This window comes from Euprymna scolopes, chromosome 24, assembly GCF_053919585.1.
Source record: "Euprymna scolopes isolate OS-2025 chromosome 24, ASM5391958v1, whole genome shotgun sequence".
Lineage (NCBI taxonomy): Eukaryota > Metazoa > Mollusca > Cephalopoda > Sepiida > Sepiolidae > Euprymna > Euprymna scolopes.
Genome location: NC_136505.1, coordinates 102,490,208 through 102,513,157, shown reverse-complemented (window position 1 = coordinate 102,513,157; position 22,950 = coordinate 102,490,208). Strand labels below are relative to the sequence as shown.

The 22,950-nt window shown below is 35.8% G+C and overlaps 1 protein-coding gene and 1 non-coding gene across 7 annotated transcripts in view; one reads left to right on the top strand and one right to left on the bottom strand.

Moving 5' to 3' along the window:
- The window catches only part of LOC145246885 (tyrosine-protein kinase CSK-like), a 570,595-nt gene that overhangs the window by 284,717 nt on the left and 262,928 nt on the right, over positions 1-22,950 (bottom strand). For 4 of the 6 annotated variants that reach the window (XM_080108752.1, XM_080108754.1, XM_080108756.1 and 1 more), the window contains one exon: positions 7,274-7,342. The exons of the other annotated variants lie outside the window; for them this stretch is intronic. The gene's annotated coding sequence lies outside the window, so the exon portion shown is untranslated. The remainder of the gene's footprint in view (positions 1-7,273; positions 7,343-22,950) is intronic. 6 annotated transcript variants of the gene reach the window in all.
- Trnas-acu (transfer RNA serine (anticodon ACU)) lies at positions 5,031-5,103 on the top strand. The gene has a single exon. It is a non-coding gene; the product is annotated as a tRNA-Ser (tRNA).

Sequence of the window (22,950 nt, the reverse complement as noted above, 5' to 3'; positions counted from 1 at the left end):
AGATGAGAGAGAGAGAGACAAGATGAGAGAGAGAGAGACAAGATGATAGAGAGAGAGAGACAAGATGAGAGAGAGAGAGACAAGATGAGAGAGAGAGAGACAAGATGAGAGAGAGAGAGACAAGATGAGAGAGAGAGAGACAAGATGAGAGAGAGAGAGAAGATGAGAGAGAGAAGATGAGAGAGAAGATGAGAGAGAGAGAAGATGAGAGAGAAGATGAGAGAGAGAGAAGATGAGAGAAAGAGAGAGAAGATAAGAGAGAGAGAGAAGATGAGAGAGAGAGAGAGAGAAGATGAGAGAGAGAGAGAAGATGAGAGAGAGAGAGAGAAGATGAGAGGAAAAAAAAAAGAAAAGAAAAAATTGAGAGGAAAAATAAAGACAGAAATAGAAACAAAATCCAGACAAATAACAATAGAAATATAAGGAGGTGAGGCTCATTTGGCAGAAATCACCTTATTTAGAAATGAAAACCGATTTCAACAAAAATATATATTTTTAGTGTTGGGATGATTAATTGAAATCGAAAAGAAAAATCAAAACTTCTTGTGCCTATTTACCGATGCCAAAAACGATTCCTTCAATTGCCTTTAATTTTGTTAAAAACAAAATGTAACACTGCTCGTTGTAATAATAAAATAATAAATATTTATTGATTTTAAACTACCAGCAAAACTAAAATCTATAGATCATCTCCCCAAGTCCCACAAGTGTATTTTTACATCTGAGAAAATATATCCACATTTAACAAGTGTTTTTATTGTGAAAATCTGCAAAAGTGGTAGATTTTATAGTTAAATATGCAGTGATTTATAAAGAATCGGAATCGGTAAAAATATTGAAATAGTCCTATCACTAATCCCTCTCTCCCTCTCTCTCTCTCTATATATATATATATATATATATATATATATATAAGAGCAAATAGTTAATAAATCATGTTAAAAACACTTTGAAAAAGAGTTAAAAACATATTTAATCTGAAAAGGAAACACTTAAGTGGATAGTCCTTAATCCGCTGAGTTTTGAAGGAATACTTTCCTTCTCATCAGAGGGTAGGAATTAGCAAAATGTGGGATCGGATTTTGCATACAAAAGTATTTGATGAAACTGCAAGTAAGTCAAAGATCTTGATAACAAAAAGTGAAGCAGAGGGAATATGGTGAAGAAAAAGGTGATTTCACATGAATGAATAGCCTGGTGAAAGGTAAAGTATTCAATGACGGTAAAATCCAAAAATGTAAATCCAAGAAAGTTAATTAAATTTCCATTCACACAAATAAAATCCAAGGAAATCGCGTAATTGGAAGATGGTCCAAAATAATCCAAAAGGCTGAAATCCGTGGAATAATTCACAAATATGTACAAGGAAAAGGGGAAAAAATTCTAATAATATTAATAAAAGAAAAATAAGATGTGTTTAACACGGCTGCCAAGACATAATGTAAATAAGAAAGATCAGGGAAGAAGAGAAAAAAGAAAAAATTAAATGGTGATAGAATTAAATATAAAATAGAAAAGCAAATGTCAAAATGACCCAGACAAGATGACGTTAAAAGGCGCAAAAAATATAGGGCAAAAAAAGAGGTCAACTGAAATGTACTGGTTATTACTTAAGAAAATGTCAGCAAGAGTTATTAAAAGCCACTAAATCGAAAAAATAAATAAATTAATAAATAAATAAAAAAATTAAATAAAAAATAAATTTTTTAAGTGGAGAGGATGGTTGGTATCTGCAAATTCCGGATAAAGTAAGTAAGTAAATGCATATAGTAAAATATAAGTAAATATACATACAGGATATGAATGTGTAGGTAGATTGATATATTTGATAGATAGGAATATTAAAAGACTAAAAGGGAAATTGCAGATAAAAAAAAAACGGCCAAGCAAAGAAGAAATAAAGAATTAAAATAAAGGATTATTAAGTTATAAAGTATTAAGAAAGTATGTAGAAAAAAACGATAATGTTAAAGAAAAATTATATATATATCTGAAAGGTTAAAGTAATAGCTATGTAATTTCAAAATTACCATAATTAAATTTGGACTTATGTTTACAGAAACAGACCAGTTCGTTTTTAGAATTTATTATATTGTTACTTTGAGGGGAAGTAATTATAGTTATAGCTTTGGTTGAGCAGAGGCCTGGAGTATAAGACAGCTTTGGTTGAGACTTAGAGCCTGGAGTATAAGACAACTTCTTTATGATAGTCCATTTGATTGAGAAGGAGGTATTATTAGAGTTAAGTTTTTTAATTAAAGTGGTTAGAGAAGTTCCTTGGTTATTATTAGAATTATGGTTGTTAAAAGAAGAAATATGGTTGGATATTCTTTTCTTAATGTTGAAGAAGCGCCGATATATGTATGTATTTTATTAAAAGCTCGAGGTCTGATATTAATATTAATTTGTTGATTTGTAGGAGTTAAATAGTTTGAATTTTGTTCATTGTGTTCAACAAAGGGTGGCGCAATGATAGTACAACGACCATTTTGGAGGAGATAATGAGTGTTGTTAGTGTTAGGATGGCTGTTAGGAGAAATATTATTCTTCTCATTAATATTATTATTATTATTGCTAGCTGTATGATTGTAGATGGAGGGGTTGCTCGAGTGGTATATCGGATTAGTAACTATATCAGATGGAGGATGGGAAGAAGGATAACTTGAAGACAAAATATTAGTGTCTGTTATGGGAGGATTGCGTGGGAGCTCAGTAATTGTGCATGAATATATAACATCTTTATGGATACAATCATTATTGAGTGGGCAAAGATGTTTGTTATTACAATTACAGTTAGTTTTGGGTTTAATTGGGAAAGGGATTTTTGGGGCTGATTTAATTTTTTTGTTATTAGATGTTAAGATTCTTTGTGCTAAATTAGGCAGTGTTGAATAAGAAATCCTGATTGAGTTTTTATTGAAAATAGAACTATATCTGTGAGTATTTGAAAGAATTTTGTACAATGTTGAAGAATTCCTTAGGTATATTAGTTTTGACATTTACGCTAAATGGAGGATTAAACCAAATATTTTTCTTTCTCCTGATGCAACTGGGTGGGTTAGAGGTATTACGATCAGTATTTTGGTTTGGATTATATATGTAGACTGGTTCATTGTTATTGATAGCGGCAGATCTTGTTATTTGAACTAGTTTCTTGTGAGTCATTGTGTGCGGTTAGATTTAAGGCAGCCAGCAGGAGGAGCATAATGATTGTATTTAATCTTTTCCTTTCTTATTATAAGCTCTATCCCCTGTTTGATTTTATCAAGCTTTTACATCTGGTTGAGATTACTTTATAAATATTAATTCTTTAATATTTATAATATACTTTAGTTTTACCATCTTGAATCATTTTGATAAATTTAATTGTAATTTTTATTTTATATATATATATATATATATATATATATATATATATATAGCAATTTAAGCAGAAGTCCACTTTTTCTTAATTAAAAAATTAAAAAATTAAAAACGCAAAATTTTGCTAAAAAGCAACGAACACATTTCTAACTATTGCAAAAACGAGTTATCCCAAAGGGAGATAATTGTATCCTTACATTGAAATTATTCCTTTCTTTTTTTTGGTGGGAAGGAGATTTTTTATTTTATTTTTTTAATGTGTTGTTAGTAAATGACTAGAAAGACACAGAAACAATCAAAATAAATTTGTATTAACAAAATGCATCAAAGTGGGAATTGAACGATCATCCACTTCGAGTGCCACCGACTCTCTCTAGTAATAGGGGTGCATCCCCCAACATTTAATCTTTATTTACTTATCTCCTCAACAAGGATAGAGTTAAAAAAAAACAAAAAACAAAGTTGCTATTGTGAGAAATTCCATATACATTCGCCATCTTTCTTGTTTAAGCCGCCCACATACTTATGGTGGTTGACTGTCATTGGCTAATTTTGAATGTGTCAGGTGATTTGCTTGGCGTGCTTTTTTGTATCATGTTTTTATTTTTCAGTCCATGCAAAAATTCGGCACAAGGATGGACTCCAAATCAGCGGCTCCCACACAAGAAGAGAGCTACGTCAATTTCTTCATGTTGTATCACCAAACTATTGGTGAACAAAGGACCACATCTCTACAAGCAGAGACAATTTTATATTGCTGAAATTATCCTAATTACAGGATGACATTAATGAACATTTCTTCACGTTTTATTTACCAAATATTGGATCTTATCTTAATTCAACTAGAGTCCGAAGTGACTCGTATTATACCTAATTATAGGCGCCAAGTCCACCATGAACATACATGGATCCTTTCGAGGAAGGACGAACTACCACTCTGTCAATAGGAGTTCATACTACTGGCTCTATGCGTATGGAGGCAAATCAGGCCACCGTTTTGCAAATGGACTCTACCAGAACCAATAAACTTTCATTGCTGTTACTTTCGAATAAATTTTGAGTTTGAAAGGTATGGTCTTTGTATTTGTGGATTCTTTTGCCTCTGCAGGGAATAAATTGGGATGTGCGTATTAAATTTCTCACAAAACGTCATATTGTAATATTTTTCTTGTATGCATGCTGGAAGAATCTTTTTTTATAATCCTGAAGAAAAATAAAAAATTGAGACCCAGGATCACCAAAAAAAAAAAAAAAGTACTTTTAAAAAAGGGTGTTATTTTTAATAACGATTAATTTAGACAAACACGAATGGGCAAAATTTAAAAAACGGACAGGATTTGCATTTGATCCGTTATGCTCTCTTTAACTTATACTATTAATAAAATTGTAAATGTTTATTTGTTTATTTATGTGTGTTTGTTTATACACCAATAAAACTTTCGAACGGATGCACCGAATTGAAAAATTCTTTTTCTCTGAAAGGTGAGTCCCTAGATTGTCCTTATCTATATATGGTTCGTAACGAAAAACGCCGAGTCACACAAAAAGCTTGAAATAAGGGTTTTTGGGGCCGTTTCATGCAATTGTCGAAAAAGTTACCTGCCCATGTCAACGGAATTTAGCAATGTCTGTATACAGTCGCGATAACATTTTTCGGCATACAGACAGAACTTGCGGCGAAATGGATAACGCATCTGACTACTGATCAGAAGATTCCAGGTTCGAATCCTGGCAAGTTCGTAATAATTTGTATTTGTGGATTCTTTTGCCTCTGCAGGGAGTAAATTGGGATGTGAGAAATAATTTCTTACACTAATGTGGAAATAATTGAACTTCCCCACAGATTCTAGATTTGGCCAAAACTTAAAATTACCGAAGTCTAGCAGGACGCCTTTACTAACCTAGGACAAAACAGATACTACACTTTGATCAAGAAGCAAGTTTTACATCTTTTTTTTTTGTTTTTAATTATTATTTGGCTCTATGTTTTTGTCCAATTTTTTTTTCTTCTTTGTGTAAGTGTTTAGTTTGGAATTCGGTTGTGGATAATAGTTAACGTTTTTGGGATTACTTGGGTCATTAATAAGCATTACATGTCAAGGCAGGCATTCGGCAATGTGTGTGAGTGTGTTTGATGAGCTGGTAACAAGCCGAAACAACAAGATGGAAAGGAAGTATGTCGGCCTCATTTCAAATTAAGTATTTTTCTAATCAGTGCCAAAAACACAGCATTCCCATCCCCATGTGCGCATCACATTTCATCCATATTAGAGATCCTTGTCAGCTGGACCACCTGCTTACCATTTTTTTTTTTTTTTTTTTTTTAAATTCCAGTAGGTTACTTAAGCAAACCGAAAATCTATTATTATCTTTGCACAAGGGGGAGGGGTGGGGGGAAGGTTTTGTTTTTCCTTTGCATTTATTTACTTAGTTTATGGAAGTTGCACCAGACAAAGCATGAAGCCACTTGATGCCAAAAGCCAACCATAATAAAAAGAGGAAGGTAGAATAACTTCAAGAAAAATCAAACTTGAAAAAGACCTCACCAAATAGGCTAGTAAAAAAAAAAAGGGGGGGGGGGCTCTTAAAGAGCTTAATAGGTAAACCAGTTACTTGGCTGGTTGTTATATAAATATATATATATATATATATATATATATATACTAGCGGGTGTGCCCGGCATTGCCCAGGTGTTTTGGAGGTGTAAAAGAAAAAATGTTTTGGTAGGAAGGTAGGCTCGAACTCTAACCCTTGACGCAAAGGTGGAAAAGAAAGGGGAAAAACCTGACATCTTACCCGCTCGGCCACAACGGGAGAGGAAATGAAAACTGTTTTAATTTAACGATTAAAAAGTTAAATGACAGGTGCGTGAATTTAATGAGGTCAAACATCTTTCGACTTTGGCACTGCAAGCCAGTTTCTGCGTATTTGTTTCCCCGCCAAGATATTGGCGAAAATAGCTCCCCTAAAAAGAGGAGTGCCCAAATGAATAGCAATTGTCTGATATGATGGGGGTTTTTTCAGCATTAATCAAGCCTTATTGCTTTCTGGGCGTCTCGGCACGAAAGGCTGAGAATGACTTCGCTTTCAGTTTCGCTTTTTTATACAGAAAAGCTAAAGAAGCACGCGTAGACCAAAAAATATCATGAAAATAGCATGTAAAAGTCGCCTACATGCGACCTCATTTCGTAAATTGGAGATATTATAATCTACGTAGCATATAAAAAAGTTCTAAGAAACAGTGCCCCTATCCGAGCACTCCCCTCAAAGCCTTTGCCAAACATACAGAAAAAATGCACACACATACACACACACTTTGCCTTTTATATATATACTAGTGGGGGGGGGGGTACCCGGCGTTGCCCGGGTGTTTGGAGAGGTGTGTGGTTTTGGGTAAATCAAAACTCCGGTGGGGGAGGGGGGGGGGAGATAAAAAAAAATGTTTTAATAGGTGAGTATGAGAATCGAACCCGAACCCTTGAGGCGAAGTTGGAAATTAAAGTGTGAAAAAAAAAAAAAAAGCCTGCGACGTTAACCATTGGGCCACCTTGAGATACTAACGGAAACACGTTTGAATTTATTTAATTACTTAGATTTGGCAGGTGCACGTTTTAATGACTTAATGAGGTTAACTTTGACTGCGGGAACGCTTTTTTTATTTTTATTTTTCCAAGATGTTGGTGGGAAAAACAACCTTTAAGGAGAAGGACAAGCAAGGATGATCACACACATCCCCCACTCCTCAAACTTTTGAATGGGCTTGTGCCTAACTTATTTTATGATTATTTAATATTTATTGTAAAATTTTCTAAATAATTTTTTCAAAGTAAAACGTCTGTTGCAGTTTCAATCACTTGAGGCTGAAGATTTTTTTCAAATAATCTAGTTGAAATGATATTAAATTACTTACCTTTTTTCAACAAGTTTTTAATAACAAAAGCAAATCTCTGCAGTCGCACGGTACAAACTCATGTCTTACCTAAAAAAAATAAAAATAAAAAAAAAAGATTCAGTGAATAGTTTTCTAAAGATTAATTTGGATTTGTTCAACAATTTAGTGGGGCAGATTGCTGAAACAATCTTTCACTTGGTGCTTGTACCACTAAGTGAAAGATTCTTATGGAATATTGAGATAACCTGTCCCACTACAATAACTGCCAAAATGTCAAAGAAAAAATACTAGCTTGGTCAAAAACATTTTTGGTTTAAATATGACTCATCTAGGCCTCCAAAAATTTTGCACTATTTTGTATATAATCAAAGGGTAAATATTTATTTTCAATTTGGTACAAGACCGAAAATGAGGGGAGGGAAGGGGACGGTCTTCACGGTCGAAAGCTAACTAATCTAACCTAGGGAGTTCTTACTTTCACCACAACACCGTATTCATACTATACATCCTTTATCAATTACCATAAAAACATCATACCATGAGAAACTACTTAAAACCCATATATGAAAGATATGCAATGGAGGGGGGGGTATTTTGTACACAAAATAAAAATGATATATAATGTTAGTAAAAAGAACCCTCCCCATTACCAAACTGTGGCAGATATGCCGATTTGTCAGTTGAAAGGATGATGCGGGCTGAATGCATTATTAATAACACCTCTTATGAAAATTTCGAAAGGGAACTCGCATCTCTGGCAAATCAAGCGATCTATCACCTAATTGGGGAGGGGAATGGAGCTACAAAAAAAGCAAAACCATAGATTCTTATGTTCATAACCTAGCTAGTATGTGATAGTGATCATCGGGCTAAAAACGGGTATGATCACCGAAAGTTGAAAAGTTCTACTTAGAGACACTGGCGATTGGAACTGACAAATCAAATTGGGCCATGCTCTGCTAGCAACCAATCAGAAACCAGAATTGCTCCATAAAAATATTGAATCCTTTAGTATCCCAGTATGACAGCCTGCAAAATTATAAAGTCCAGGACCTGTACAGAACAGCTATCCACTGAAAATTCTTCATCTCCAGGACTTGTATAGAATAGCTGCCATCTTTTGAAATTAAACATGGCTTTCAATTCAAGAAGATCGTTTTATATTCCTATTTTTCAAATTCTAGAATTTGGCATGGCTAGTATGCTAACATTAGTATGCAATAAGCCGCTGAGAAGAGTTCTTGGATTTTTTGCTTGTAGTTTGGTCCGTGAAATGAAAGATACAGGCAAAACCCTACCGACATTTTATTACAGAAAAAGCAGGGGAGGATACAGAAACCTACATGAAGCTATATCAAATGTATGGGGAGGTGCTGTTAGAAAACGAATATGCCAGAAATGGTTTGTTTGGTTCTGAAAAGAAATCATGCTCCTCTCTCTCTGATTGGCCAAAGATGATCGACAGTGACCAAGTGAAAGCTGTAGTTGAACAAGACTGCCGTTTGACAACCAGACAAATCGCTGACATTCCCAAGATTTGCAAATAGTGTGGAAAATGGATTGCATAAAGTCAGTCTGATGTTTAGATTAATCCTTCAAAAACGAATTTTTTGACAAACTCAATTCATTAGAATTTAGAAACCGAAAAAAAAAAAAAAAAAACATTTGTGTTCTCCAAGAATTCAAGCGAAACGATCTTAAACATGAATAAATAGGAAATAAATCGGGACTGTGGCATTGGTGGTAAAGATAAATGGAACCTAGATTAGAAAGATTAGGAAGTTAATTTAAAAACTACTAAGATTCAAGAGTTAATTTAAAATTCACTAAGATTCAAGAGTTAATTTAAAAACTACTAAGATTCAAGAGTTAATTTAAAAACTACTAAGATTCAAGAGTTAATTTAAAAACTACTAAGATTCAAGAGTTAATTTAAAAACTACTAAGATTCAAGAGTTAATTTAAAAACTACTAAGATTCAAGAGTTAATTTAAAAACTACTAAGATTCAAGAGTTAATTTAAAAACTACTAAGATTCAAGAGTTAATTTAAAAACTACTAAGATTCAAGAGTTAATTTAAAAACTACTAAGATTCAAGAGTTAATTTAAAAACTACGAAGATTCAAGAGTTAATTTAAAAACTACTAAGATTCAAGAGTTAATTTAAAAACTACTAAGATTCAAGAGTTAATTTAAAAACTACTAAGATTCAAGAGTTAATTTAAAAACTACTAAGATTCAAGAGTTAATTTAAAAACTACTAAGATTCAAGAGTTAATTTAAAAACTACTAAGATTCAAGAGTTAATTTAAAAACTACTAAGATTCAAGAGTTAATTTAAAAACTACTAAGATTCAAGAGTTAATTTAAAAACTACTAAGATTCAAGAGTTAATTTAAAACTACTAAGATTCCAGAGTTAATTTAAAAACTACTAAGATTCAAGAGTTAATTAAAAAATTACTAAGATTCAAAAGTTAATTAAAAAATTACTAAGATTCAAAAGTTAATTAAAAAATTACTAAGATTCAAACGTTAATTTCTATGATGAAAGTTGTCAAAATAAAAAGAAAATGCATAGTTTAACTATAATTTTAAAAACTGCTACGATCGATCTTTTTTTAACATTGCTACTGTTAAGTTTTTAGACATTTGTGTTGAACAAAGATGGCGGCGTAGTTCAGATCAGTAACCAAGATGGCGGCGTAGTTCAGATCAGTAACCAAGATGGCGGCGTAGTTCAGATCAGTAACCAAGATGGCGGCGTAGTTCAGATCAGTAACCAAGATGGCGGCGTAGTTCAGATCAGTAACCAAGATGGCGGCGTAGTTCAGATCAGTAACCAAGATGGCGGCGTAGTTCAGATCAGTAACCAAGATGGCGGCGTAGTTCAGATCAGTAACCAAGATGGCGGCGTAGTTCAGATCAGTAACCAAGATGGCGGCGTAGTTCAGATCAGTAACCAAGATGGCAGCGTAGTTCAGATCAGTAACCAAGATGGCGGCGTAGTTCAGATCAGTAACCAAGATGGCGGCGTAGTTCAGATCAGTAACCAAGATGGCGGCGTAGTTCAGATCAGTAACCAAGATGGCGGCGTAGTTCAGATCAGTAACCAAGATGGCGGCGTAGTTCAGATCAGTAACCAAGATGGCGGCGTAGTTCAGATCAGTAACCAAGATGGCGGCGTAGTTCAGATCAGTAACCAAGATGGCGGCGTAGTTCAGATCAGTAACCAAGATGGCGGCGTAGTTTAGATCAGTAACCAAGATGGCGGCGTAGTTTAGATCAGTAACCAAGATGGCGGCGTAGTTCAGATCAGTAACCAAGATGGTGGCGTAGTTCAGATCAGTAACCAAGATGGCGGCGTAGTTCAGATCAGTAACCAAGATGGCGGCGTAGTTCAGATCAGTAACCAAGATGGCGGCGAAGAATTAAATGCGGTCCGTGACATAGCAAAAGGCAAACTGATTGAATCCAAAATTCGACGATTTTTATAATAATTTTGCGACATTTTGATTGGTTGTTTAGCACAGCCGTTGGTTATAAAAATGATTGGCGAATCCATTCGTCTCATACCCCCATTGGAAGTCAAAAACTTTTTACAGCTACGATCGATTTTTTTCTAAACTGCTACGATCGATTTTTTTCTAAACTGCTACGATCGATTTTTTTCTAAACTGCTACGATCGATTTTTTTCTAAACTGCTACGATCGATTTTTTTCTAAACTGCTACGATCGATTTTTTTCTAAACTACTACGATCGATTTTTTTCAACTGCTACGATCGATTTTTTTTTAACTGCTACGATCGATTTAAAAAACTTACGATCAATTTAAAAAATCTGCTACGATCAATTTAAAAAATCTGCTACGATCAATTTAAAAAATCTGCTACGATCAATTTAAAAAATCTGCTACGATCAATTTAAAAAATCTGCTACGATCAATTTAAAAAATCTGCTACGATCAATTTAAAAAATCTGCTACGATCAATTTAAAAAATCTGCTACGATCAATTTAAAAAATCTGCTACGATCAATTTAAAAAATCTGCTACGATCAATTTAAAAAATCTGCTACGATCAATTTAAAAAATCTGCTACGATCAATTTAAAAAATCTGCTACGATCAATTTAAAAAATCTGCCACGATCAATTTAAAAAAACTGCCACGATCAATTTAAAAAAACTGCCACGATCAATTTAAAAAAACTGCCACGATCAATTAAAAAAAACTGCCACGATCAATTTAAAAAAACTGCCACAATCAATTTTAAAAAACTGCTACGATCAATTAAAAAAAAAACCTGCTACGATCAATTAAAAAAAAAACCTGCTACGATCAATTAAAAAAAAAACTGCTACAATTTAAAAAAGAAAATGCTACCATTGTTTTTTTTTTTAAATAAAAAACAAAATCTGTTAATATTTTCTTTAACTTTAAAAAGTAAATATTTTTATAATTTTTTTTTAATTTGTTCTTTTTTTATGACATTTCCTGCCTACTAAGATCGTTTTATAAAGTTTTAAAAGATAAAAAACGACTATAAATCGAAAAACTAGACACAAAAAAAACTTATTGGGTGGGAGGGGGGGGAACTGTATAAAAAATGTAATCTTAAAAAGTAAAACTAAGATCAACAAACAAACTCTTACATTAAAAAAACAAAAGATGACAAAATGTAATCTTTTAGAAGATTTTTAAAATGAAAATGCTAGGATTTTTTGTTTTTTTTAGATTTTTCAAATCGAAAATAGGTTTACAGAAAATCGATTGAATTAAGTGAAATTCACGTGACGACGACAACGATGATGACGAAATGTCACATGAAATGAAAAATATTTCCTTGAAGACGAGAAAATATTTTTTCTTTTCTTTTGTAGTCGAAAAACAAAAAAACAATGACTTGTTTATTATCTTCCAACTTTGTCAAATTGACCTAGAGCATTGTTGTCGAAGGAGCAACAATAGCAGCAGCAGCAGCAAGTACGCTGAGATACAACAGTGTCATTAAGTGCAGAAAAGAGACTTGTTTTGCGGCATATCAACGCTTTTTAGTTACTTAATGCAAAATTCAGTCATTGTGTTACCAAAAGTTTTGACAGACGTTTAAGATCGTGGCGAGAGCATAATTCGAGGAAAAAAAATCCATATGGACATTAAAATGTCTTAAAACATCGTTTTATGTTGTCCTCAAATTTCATTAAACGATGAATCAGTTTGAGTCAAACGCCATTTAGTATTACGCATGTAAACTTGAGAAAAGTACGCTTGAAATATGTCAACTTTATCTGAATAAATGAAAGAGAAATGACACGACATCAGGTCAAATTCGGTCATCATCTTGTTTTGATTTCGCTTATTCAGATAATGTTAACACATTCCAAACGCGGTTTTCTCAAGCATACACGCGTAATGCTAAATGGATTTTAAATCTAAATGATCTCTCATTTAATAATATTTAACAAAACCAACGTAAAACGATTTTTTTTATGCCTATACGGAATTTTTTCCCTATTCTGTTTTGGCAGCAACCTTTAACGTTTGGCAAAACTTTATATGCTTAAAATTTTATCCATATAAATAAAACAGTAGATGCATGTGTGTGTGCGAAAATATTTAACCGATAAACTCTTAAACTACTGTCACATAACACTGAAATGAACAGGAATTAGCAATCATACACCAAGAATGGTGTATAATGAATAAAATCTTTGTTTGGATGGATAATGCACACAGACATATATGTCAGCAAGTTGAAATGCAAAATGTTCATTTCAACTTGCGGACATATTTGTATTAGTTTGCGTATGCGTGAACTCATTCATAGAAAAGATAAATTTAAAAACTTTCTTATCTGTCTGTCGAATTAGCTCAAAACGTAGGGAACACTGCTGAAGCACTAAATGTTTTTTTATTCTAGCTGATGGCACCCAAGTCTTTTTTTATTTATTTTTTTTTTTTTTATTTACATCAGAACTATATATTAGGTACAATAAAATATTCAATAGAGAATTGGCTCTGTAATAATAAATACGAAATCTGCATGAATTAAAATATATTTAAGCGTATTTTACGACTAGCAAGGTCGGGAACCTCTTTGCTGGTCTTTCAATATTTATTTATGGTGTTTGTTTTAATATTTCATGAAGACCAACTTCCATGTAAAACTACTGGAAGACATTTTGCGTTGCATGCAAGACATATCTAACAATCAGATTGAAATGTGGCAACTACTGCCATTTAGGATGAAATATGGTATAATGGCAACTATAAAGCGCACCCCCCCCCCCCCACCAACTTTTCCAAACCAGGTGTAGTTTCATCAGTAGAAATTACAGGATTGAGATTGACTTTTTGTTGTTGTATTTACACGCAATTTACTTAAAAATACCCATAAACAAGTAATGCCGTGTAGGATAGACAAGGCCTCAGCAGCATTTCATCAACTCTACAAGATCTGGAAAAAAAAAAAATTCACCTTTAGATCTAAGTAGTGGGAGTGGGGGTACCCGGCGTAGCCCGGGTGGATAGAGCTGCTATACTAAGGAACCCTTGATTCCAGTAAAGCTTCTGGCCCTGACAGCATTCCAATTATAGTGCTGAAAAAGCTTCAACCGGAACTTGCTCCAATACTTGCAAAACTGTTTAAGCGTCGTCTTAATTGCTCCCAACACCCTGGAAAACCTCATCAGTATGCACTGTATTTAAGAATTCAGATAAGTCATCTCCCTCTCAGTACAGACCAATAAGTCTCTTATGCGTCATGAGTAAGTTACTGGAGTCCATATTAAATAAAGAAGTAGTCAACCACCTCAGCAGAAATAACCTCCTTAGTGACATGCTATATGGTTTCCGTTCTGCTAGATCTACAGTAGATGTGCTAACAATTATATCTTATAGGATTAGTGAATTTCTCAACAAAGGCTTCCTTTCTAGGGCAATTGCTCTTGACATATCAAAAGCCTTTGATAGGGTATGGCATAAAGGCCTACTTCACAAGATTTCCAGCTACAGTATAGCTGGAAATGTCTCAATTATTAAATGATTTCTCTCTGATAAGAGTAGTGGTTGATGGGCAGAAATTAGAAGCTCACAGTATTAATGCTGGAGTCCCTCAGGGGTTCATTCTGGGCCCAACTCTCTTTCTGATCTACAGCAATGATCTCCCAAAGCACATACTTAGATCATTCATTGACATCTATGCTGACGACACTACAATCTATGGCAACACATCAAAGGTCGTAAATGACAAAGGTCGTAAATGACAAAGTTCTCTCTGATTCTCTCTCCTTTGATCTTAAGTGCATGGTACAATGGGGGAAGAAGTGGCTGGTTACTTTCAATGCATCTAAAACCAAGCTCCTATCTTTACATTATCAACGCTCTGATCCCCATCTAGCATTAATTGAAATGGAGGGATCTTATCTTGGAGAAGCCTCATGTTTTGACAAGCTTCTAGGCTTGACCTTTACTCCTAATTTGAAATGGAACACGTACATCAAATCTGTTGCCAAGGTCTCTAGAAAAATGGTGGAATCGTTCTACCGCTCCAGTAGATATCTCACTGTGGATGCCATTCTTTATCTATATAAAAGCCAAGTACGTCAAAGGATGGAGTATTGTTGCCACATCTGGGCAGGAGCTGCTAGAATAGCTAATCCTGCCTTGACAGAATACAAAATAGACTTTGTAGCTTAGTGAGGGATGTCCTTTTCTCTTCTCAGCAACCTCTTTCTCACAGAAAAGACGTTGTGAAACTGTTTTATCGGTATTTCAATGGCAAGTGCATGTCTGAGCTCCAATGTCTGGTCCCCCTCTTGTCAATCTTTCACGATAAACACCCGTCAAGCTGAAACCACTGTCAATAATTTTTCCCACTATTTGACTGTGCTTAAGTCAAAACGTAGATTCCATGAACAAAGTTTCTTTCTTAGAACTGCACGCCCGTGGAACTCTCTTCCATTTGTCTGTTTGCTAGCTGACTACAACTTAGTTGTCTTCAAGTCCAATATAAACAAATTCTTGATGAACCACCTCCTTAAGTAATCTACCAAATTTCCATTACTAACGATTACTATGATATTATCCCATTGATTGCTGTACACTCAATAACCCTTATCCTCGAGTGGCCTCCGGGTCTTGATAAGTGGTTACTCCTATGTAAAAAAAAAAAAAAAAAAAAAAAAAAAATCTAGAAGAAACCGGACCCCCCCCCCCCCAAAAAAAAAATAAATCAAAACAATTTTGTTTCGATCAAAATAGTAGCGACTACCCATGCAAGCACAAAAAAAAAAAAAAAAATGAGCTGCAGTAGGCCGGCTCGAACCTGTAAAGCGAAAGAGGAAAATGAGGTGAAAAAAAAAAAAACGCGCTAGCTATCACAGCGACTTATGACGTCATGAGTCGAAACAATGTTTTTTAAACATTCAGATTGCTAGGTGTATGACTTGCAAAAATGTCAACGCAAAAGGTGACCCCTCCTTGTAAGAAACGGCCCAGTTGACCAACACAGAATTAATCTTTTTAGCCAATTTTGACATATTTTTTATTCGAGAGATTAATCTTTCTAACGATATGAATTTTGTCACTGTTTGATGTGTGTGTCAAAAGTTTTTGGCAGACATACAAACACACACACAAACTAACACACATTTTTCCCTTTTACATATTAGAAGATCAAAGATTTTATAACCGCAAGAGAAACTTGGCATCTCAAAATAAGGCAATCATTTGATCACAATTGCCTTAGAAAGATATTTGGGATCAAATGGAGCGAGCAAATTACCAACCAAGAAGTTAGAAGTCGCACTAACAGATAATATTGTTCCTATTTACTTGCCTTCCCAACAAGGGAAGAGTTAGACACAAAGTCGATTTTTAATGTGGAGGAAATCCAGCTCCACCAAAAGGGGCACTCTGGATAGGAACAAAAATAAAAAAAAATGTCTATCTGGTTTCTCCTCCACTAACCAAGAACAAAAAAAAAAAAAAGAAAAAAAGAAAGTAAAATGCAACATCAGAACAGATACTACACTCTGATCTCGGCCGGAATGTTAATAAGTGAATAATCTGCAAACAACAGTTAGGCTAATTCAGCCTCAAAGAGAATTTCTAACCAAGTGCTCTAATGGACCCCCTGATGAAAAAGGAAGACCAAAAATGAACTGGAAGGGAATAATTGAGAAAGTTTTGATTGCAATGAGAAACAGAGAGAGCACTATGGATCTGGATTTTCAGATCAAAGTGTAGTATCTGTACCGGCAGATACTGCAAGCAAAGACCATATGTGGGAGCAATCCCACATATAAGACCTTGGTCAATGTAGAGGCAACACTTCATACCAATTGTCACTATCCAGCTCCCCTACTCCCCGGGGAGTTGGTCCCCATTTCCCCTTCACTCCTCACTTTAAAAATCGGCCTTGTGCCTAATTTGCTCAGTGGGGGAGCAAATAAATACCTCAAAGTGTAGTATCTGTTCTTCAGATGCTGCACTTCAATTTCTTGTTCTCTGTCAGTGGAGAAGAAATCCTTCATGACTGAGACAATTTTTTATTTTTGTACCTTTTCTCCATGTTAAAAAAACGACCCTGGTGTCTAACTGTGTCCCGTGGGGAGGCATTGTAAATAGGGGCAATGATATACGTTGACTGTCTTACATGCTCCTGAATTAGCCATGTGTGCTCATTAGTATATGGTTTGGTCAGCTAAAACAGACATGTTAAAACTTGCGTGGAAATACACTAAATGATTTGAACACTTCTACATTTTCACCCAGCTGTAATTTGGCGCTAAAATATGAACAGTTCCAGTCAAGACGACCATACAAACAGAAGGATATTGCTTTTCTGTGCCTCTCGTCATAACTCGGAGGGAGGCAAGATACAAATTCCCGTTAAAAATGAAAAAATCCAAACTCAATTCCTTTTCTCTAATACATGCCTGCCGAATCAACTTGCCTTGTTGTCTCATGTTTCGCCAAGACCTGTGGCATAGCGGATAAAGCAATTTGTAGAATTCAGTTGCATGTTACACTCTTCTGGAGGTTGAAGATTAAGTGTAAGTGATATTTAAAATACAACTGCAATTTCAGACTTCTAGCCGGTCATGACTGACGGAACGAGGGTATGTTAACCCTCTGGATTAATTAAACGGTCCCGTTCAAAATTCTTTGCAGATTCATGTGTTTTACAGAAAGAACCCCCCCCCCCCCCCGGAGTTCACACGATACACCTGAAGAGGTTAAATTTTTTTTTTTTTTTTTTTTTCTGTTTAACGGCATATGCACCCTTGTTGGGTTATTTTATGCCGAATCGTGGTTTAATGTTTAATATTTTTTTTTTTTAAACAAAATTATTTGAATAAATATATTTATAGCTGAAGTATAGTTTGCACTAAAATTTGATTAAATTCGTAAACATTTTAATACAAAAAAAAATAAATAAATGCATAAAGTTTATTAAAATACGAGTAAATTTGCAATTAAAAAAATTTAATATGAATTTGCGTTATGTGTGTGCAAATTTGTGATAAATACTTACTACTTAGGTGTAGTTGCGTTTGTGTAAATTTGTATATAAAAGTCTTATATTTGCGTAAAAATATTTAAAATAAATTTGCGTTATGTGTGTGTAAATTTGTGATGATAAATATTTGCTACTTAGGTGTAGTTACGTTTGTGTTAATGTGTATAAAAGTGTTATATTTGCGTAAAAATATTTAAAATAAATTTGCATTACGTGTGTTAAATTTGTATTAGTAAATATTTACTACTTAAGGTGTAGTTACGTTTGTGTTAATTTGTATAAGAAAGTAAAATTTTATTCAATTATACTTATGTATATTAAATGTGCAAAGGATTAGTTTACAAATAATAATCCGTATCGATTTGTATTAAATTGTCTTGCTTATTCACATGTATATGGAAATCTATATTTATATATATATATATATATATATATATATATATATAGTCTTTGAAGTTTTTAACATTTGAAACCACACAAAAAATTATTTTTTATCATTCATTAAAAAAACATCTAGTCAGTAAGTCATTTAATCACCTGCAATCACTGCATCAACTCTCAAATTTACTATAATACCAATTTTTATATTTTTTTTTATATTTTTTAAGGGATCATCAGTTGTTTACCATGAAACACTGTTTCGGGGATTTAAAAACAAAACAGTGTATTACATCATGGCTCCCCAGCAGTGTTGATCAAACACCACCACCCTTAATCTTAGGAAAAAGACAAGTTACAAAAATTTTTTTTTTTTTTCCCAATTATATATATACCAATTTTTTTAACGATAATCGATTATGTTTTCGAAAGGTTCTTTTATATTGCTGTCTTGGTAATATTTTCGTCTTATAGGCAGAAAATCAATGCATTCAGTAAGAAAAGGTTTTGTTGTTAGCGGAACCTGACATGCAATACACATTGGCTGGTCTTTTCCTTTAAGTAAATATGATTGGGTAATGTATGTGTGCCCTATACGCCATCTCGTCAATACAACCGTGAAGAGGTTACATTTGCCGAAACATTGTAGAAATAAAACTCAAGCTGCGAACAAGTCCGAACAATCCAAATAAGACGAACTTGCTGTCCTTATATTCGCAGGTTCCGGTGTTAACGAAACTTAGATTAAGTTTGTTTACTTGTACCTATTTACAATGCCTCCCCATGGGACAGAGTTAGACACCAGGGTCGTTTTTTTTAACATGGAGAAAAGGTACAAAAATAAAAATTGTCTCAGTCATGAAGGATTTCTCCTCCACTGAAAGAGAACGCGAAATGGAAGTGCCACATCTGAAGAACAGATGGTATTTATTTGCTCCCCCACTGAGCAAATTAGGCACAAGGCCGTTTTTAATGTGAGGTAAAAACCAGCTCCCCTAAAAGGGGTCACTCTGGTTACCAAAAATAATAATTGTCCCAGTATAGAGGGTTTCCCCTCCATTGACTGGTACAAATTATCTTAAGTGCAGCATCTGCCGGAACAGATGGTATTTATTTGCTCCCCCACCGAGCAAATTAGGCACAAGGCCAATTTTTAATGTGAGGAGTGAAGGGAGGGGGAAGGGAAAAAAGGGACCAGCTCCCGAGAGGTGGGAAATGGGAGCTGGTTAAAGGTCAGGCATGTGGGGTTGCCCCCACATCTGGTCTTTGCTAGTCCTAGCTAGTCATAGCTTGCAGTATCTGCCGGAACAGATACTACACTTTGATCCTCGCCAACCAGATATTGTAGTTGTGAACTTGGAAGTTTGTTTACTTGTAGATGTGATGTAGGTATTTTTATATGGAACTCTGGTGACTTTTCTTCAAGCTTAATCAGATGGAATATAGACGCTACTACACAATATCTATCTCTACCAAGCACCTCACCACCACCAACACTGCTACTCCTCTCATATAGGACAGATCCTAGTTAATCCTCATATTTGGACACGGACGGGTTCTTTAATAAAAGAAAAAGTCATCTACGGAATCGTTTATAAAACTCATTCTTTTCTGCAATCCAGCTATATTTGGTGCAATGATTTGCAAGGGACAACTTGGTGATCGTCTCATCAGTAAGAGGTGTGCTCCTAAATTACCAAACATTAAATCTCAACATTTGTATCTTTTGAGTTATATCAAAATATATCCATCAAAACAATCTGCAAACTGTTTCTGAACCAAAAAGAGCCATCACAAGAGAGGAATGCATAATGTTTGATTGTTTTGTTTTACGGCATATCAACCCTTTTCGGAATCCGTTAATTTTGGAAAATAAGTTCCATGCTTCAAATTGTTTATATCTCCAAATATTTATTTATGGTATTTAGCTTGGTTGTTTTGCAGAGGAAAGTTTTTGTTTTTTTTATTTTGCAGAACATGATGGAGTTTATCAAGAGGAATGGGGGGACATCAATTGTTTAGTGCATTTTAGGTCAGGAGGCCAATATCTTCAGATAGCCTGATCTTGTAGCACCTATTTTGCATGCTGGATTCAGCTGTGTTTATCAATGATAAAAAAAAAAAACTACTACTGGATATTAATCAAAACTTGGTGGTCAAGACAGGCCTCAACTGAAATTTATCGTACCAAGCATGGTTGGATTACCTAAAGCCTCCCTCCCACCAAGGGGGATGTTATACGAAGTTGAAAAGTAGACAGAATGCACCAGCGCCCCTAAATAAGGAGCACTTTAGTATTGCAAAAAAAAAAATAGAAAATTAAATTTAAAAAAAAAAAATCCTGAGTAGCCCCATTGGCATTCCCCGGTGAAGATGCCTCTGACCACAAGCAATAAACTGGCTCCAACTGAAAGATGGGAGGCAAGGCCAGAGAAGATGGACCTCCTATGACTACCCAGAACTGATGCTTCAGCCCAACAGCTAAAAGGGCACCGAAGTAACCCAGTTTCTGTCTAATTGTTGAGATCAGAACCTCGAGTGGTGCAAAACCAATCATAATCGAACGCCAACTGAATGGCACAATCTAGTAAAATTGGTCACCATGTGTAACGAGAATTAGCAGCAATGGCAACTAAGGAGAGACTTCATACTGGACAAGGATACCAAATAGGGGAGTTCACTGTTCACGAGGGGGGGGAGAGAGAGCGAGGGGGGGAGGAGAGCGAGGGGGGGGGGAGAGCGAGGGGGGGGGAGAGAGCGAGGGGGGGAGAGAGCGAGGGGGGGGGGCGAGGGGGGGGGAGAGAGAGCGAGGGGGGGAGAGAGAGAGAGGGGGGGAGAGAGAGAGAGGGGGGGAGAGAGAGAGAGGGGGGGGAGAGAGAGAGGGGGGGAGAGAGAGCGAGGGGGGGAGAGAGCGAGAGGGGGGGAGAGAGCGAGGGGGGGGAGAGAGAGAGAAAGAGCGAAGGGGGGAGAGAGAGAGAAAGAGCGAGGGGGGGGGAGCGAGGGGGGAGCGAGGGGGGGGGAGAGAGAGAAAGAGCGAGGGGGGGAGAGAGAGAGAAAGAGCGAGGGGGGGAGAGAGAGAGAAAGAGCGAGGGGGGGAGAGAGAGAGAAAGAGCGAGGGGGGAGAGAGAGAGAAAGAGCGAGGGGGGGAGAGAGAGAGAAAGAGCGAGGGGGGGAGAGAGAGAGAAAGAGCGAGGGGGGGAGAGAGAGAGAAAGAGCGAGGGGGGGAGAGAGAGAGAAAGAGCGAGGGGGGGAGAGAGAGAGAAAGAGCGAGGGGGGGGAGAGAGAGAGAAAGAGCGAGGGGGGGAGAGAGAGAGAAAGAGCGAGGGGGGGAGAGAGAGAGAAAGAGCGAGGGGGGAGAGAGAGAGAAAGAGCGAGGGGGGAGAGAGAGAGAAAGAGCGAGGGGGGAGAGAGAGAGAAAGAGCGAGGGGGGGAGAGAGAGAGAAAGAGCGAGGGGGGGAGAGAGAGAGAAAGAGCGAGGGGGGGAGAGAGAGAGAAAGAGCGAGGGGGGGAGAGAGAGAGAAAGAGCGAGGGGGGGAGAGAGAGAGAAAGAGCGAGGGGGGGAGAGAGAGAGAAAGAGCGAGGGGGGGAGAGAGAGAGAAAGAGCGAGGGGGGAGAGAGAGAGAAAGAGCGAGGGGGGAGAGAGAGAGAAAGAGCGAGGGGGGAGAGAGAGAGAAAGAGCGAGGGGGGAGAGAGAGAGAAAGAGCGAGGGGGGAGAGAGAGAAAGAGCGAGGGGGGAGAGAGAGAAAGAGCGAGGGGGGAGAGAGAGAAAGAGCGAGGGGGGAGAGAGAGAAAGAGCGAGGGGGGAGAGAGAGAAAGAGCGAGGGGGGAGAGAGAGAAAGAGCGAGGGGAGAGAGAGAAAGAGCGAGGGGAGAGAGAGAGAAAGAGCGAGGGGAGAGAGATGAGAGGGGGAATATTGGCACTGGACAGACATACGGGGCACCTGAGAGCAAGGCAGGTGACAACAGGTAAAAAAAAAAAAGATACAGAAACAAATCGGAGGGGGGGGGGGCGTTGAGAAAAAAATGTTGAGCAAAAAAGAAACGGAAAAGTGAACAACCGCCAAGCAACCAAAAGACAAATTAAATAAAAAATTCGTCAATTTTTATTCAAAAGAATTTTTTGTAAAGTCGATTTTCTTTTATTTCGTTCAACAAATACTAGTTAAAATAGGAAAGATTTAAAACTCACCCCACCCCCCCAAAGTGTTGCATGGGGTTTTTTCAAATGAGAGAAGCTAAAAGTAACACAGATGAAAAAAAAAAAATCAGTAATTTAGGGTTTGGGACGATTAATCAGAATCTAGAAAATTTGATCCAAATTTCCGATTCTACTAAAAACGATTCTTTTATTTCCTTATTTATTTATTTCCTTATTAATTAATTTATTTCCTTATTTATTTATTTCCTTATTTGTTTATTTATTTCCTTATTTGTTTATTTATTTCCTTATTAATTAATTTATTTCCTTATTTATTTATTTCCTTATTTATTTATTTCCTTATTTATTTATTTCCTTATTTATTTCCTTATTTATTTCCTTATTAATTAATTTATTTCCTTATTTATTTATTTCCTTATTTGTTTATTTCCTTATTTATTTCCTTATGTGTTTATTTATTTATGTTTAAAACTGAATTTCCAGTTGCTGGCCCAAGTAAAAAAAATTAAATGAAAATATCGTGATTAGTTTATCAAAAGCTTAGATACAACACCTAAAAAGGAAACATTAAGTTTTTTTTCAAATTAAAAAGAAACATTTATCTAGATTTCTAAGTAGATGAGGATTCTTCG